Consider the following 2,497-nt stretch of genomic DNA (forward strand, 5'->3'; position numbering starts at 1 on the left):
ATTTTCAACATTACAATATGTAATTGTAAAATGTATGCATATTTATTTGTTTTCACAGAAAATATTTATAATTTCAACATTTTATTACAGTAAAAAACAAAGTTTTATCCAGTCTCACAATTAACGGTTATTCAATCTATTTAATACAGTAAAAGGAAGTTTTTGGTTTTACGCTCCATTACCGTTGGAATTTGACGGTGTTTTGCTGTATATTTTACTGACTTTTTTTACAGTGTATGTTGAAGTTGTCTGTGTCTAACTGTCCTGTGATAACCTGGAAGTATCGCTCCAAAAGGTCTTCCAAACTTGCTCTGCAGAATATAATAGCAATGGACTGGAGAAGCACCAGTGAGCCACATATGATCATTACTGGCCTTTTGTTTGCCCTGCTTCCATTCTGGTAAGCTCTGTTTGAAATGCTTGAAGAAAATATGTAACAGAAGCAGTGGTATGGTCACGCGTTACATATGTTGCTGTTGGTAGAAGTGATGATCGCTTGAAGGGACTTCTCACTATAACTTCATACACATAGTACGGAGTAGCAGAAGCATTATCTTTAGAGATAATGCTTCCTGTTGCATCAAAATATACTACATCGTCTTTGCACCGCTGGTAAAACACTGAAAGGGGTTGGTTTTTTTTGGACCACAGCATTATCCCCTTTTGGATGCAGGAGCACTCTCTGAAGGACTTCATTTGGAAGTCCTCGCTGTCTGTCTACTAACATTTGCAGACTGACCATCTCATTTAAATGAGGTCTCTGTTTTTTATTTTCTGTGGAACCAGGCAATATTTTTCAAGACATCTTTAGATGGTGCCTCATCCTGACACCCTGCTTGGAAAACTTGTTCTGGTATTTGATTTAGAGAATCCAGCTAAGGACTTTTGTTTCAAGTTTTTCCGTTATTACATCTCTGGACTGTCCATGCACAGGTCTTGTGGCGCACATCAGCCTTCAGGGTTTTTTCGTCTTTAACCTGCACTTTCACAGTCACTGGACAATCCTTAAAACGGCAGTATGCCTTACATGAGAATACAGCCGTTTTAGACCTTGACTGACTGGTGTTGATGGTATGCCTCTTAAATCCAAAACTGCAAAATGGGTGTACTGACTTAATGCCAGTGGCTACCACATTAGTCCACTGCATACCTTTGAAAAGCCTCCCTTTCTGTGTGGCTTTTTTTTTTTTTTTTTTAAGGTCTTGCCAGTCTTTCTGGTCAATGGGGGAAAAAATGGCTGCTGTGGTAAAGAGTTTTTGTAGCATTACTACTGTCACTTTTGTTGGATGAATTTGTACTACACTCCTGTAACGTAAAAAAAAAATGTGATTAATAATAGGCGATGTAATTTTATGAAGGCAACATAATCAATAGTTATTATTTTATGTGAAAAATACTTTACCTTTTTTGAGGGATGAAGACGATCGTGATGGAGACACGTCAGTTTGTGGCTGTTTCGATTCAGAAGAAACATTTTGGACAATGCCATTATCATCACTGGCCTCCCAAACATCCTTTGAATAACATTTGATTTGTCAAATAAAGATAATTTTTAAACAGAGACATTGTTTTAATCGAGTGAAAGTAGTTCAAAGTAATGTAAAAAATAAATCCAACCTGTTTGAGGAAATAGGATCAAGGAAACAGTGGCGACTTGAACATGTATCCAAAGGAAGGGAAAGAATCTCTGAGTGAAATTATTAACTTATGAGTATAGTATGGTAAATCAAGAACTACATGTTTTAGTTTAAAAAGTTTACAAAGCGCTTACTCTATATTACAAATATAATAGATGTTTAAATTATATTTTTATGTATTTTGTTGTTGCTGTTCCCACACAAGCAAGATCATTCTTACCACATTTAAAGCAGTTATAACAGTTAAGGCATAATTCATAACTTATGCTCACAAATTACATATGACATATCTGAAATCATTGAAAATGATTCATTATAATCTTTCATTATTGGAGTTGTTATAACCTATGCAAAAAGGCATGGGAACTGGGTTGTGGTGTTATCTGTTTAAGTATATCCGGTTTTATGGTGAAAAGTGTGTTGGGTACCGGAAGTGAGAGATAATAAAGGTGGAAGTTGTTTGCTCTACAAGGTGTCGTCTCTTTCCCTACCGAAAACCACGACATGGTGTCAGGAGTGGGATAGTTATAAGTGCCTTATCATCGGGGAGGACAGCAAGCGACTTTGGGAGTGGTAAAGAGTTTTCTCGAGACGAAAGATGTCGGACGAAGAAGCGGGAGCTAGCGCAACAGTTATGCGGCCTCGCACGCCACCGCCCCACCAGCGAGCTAACGGCGGCTACAATGCTAACGCTAACCTACCCCCGAATGCCACTTTCACCATCCAGCCCCCCGAGCTGTTCGATTTCTCGAAGCCACAGCATTGGGAAAAATGGATACGGAGGTTTGAAAGGTTTCGACTCGCAAGCAACCTACACCTTAGCTCCGAGGCTAACCAGGTGAACACTCTCATCTACTGCA

The 2,497-nt window shown here is 38.5% G+C and overlaps 1 pseudogene; it reads right to left on the reverse strand.

The window, feature by feature from the left end:
- Positions 1–214: 214 nt before the first annotated feature.
- On the reverse strand, positions 215–2,143 carry LOC146566621 (uncharacterized; annotated as a pseudogene).
- Positions 2,144–2,497: the final 354 nt, after the last annotated feature.

The sequence above is a fragment of the Mchenga conophoros genome, linkage group LG9 (genome assembly GCF_057382185.1).
Source record: "Mchenga conophoros isolate Kocher_MC1m ecotype Shallow Benthic linkage group LG9, M_conophoros_male_GT1.1, whole genome shotgun sequence".
Lineage (NCBI taxonomy): Eukaryota > Metazoa > Chordata > Actinopteri > Cichliformes > Cichlidae > Mchenga > Mchenga conophoros.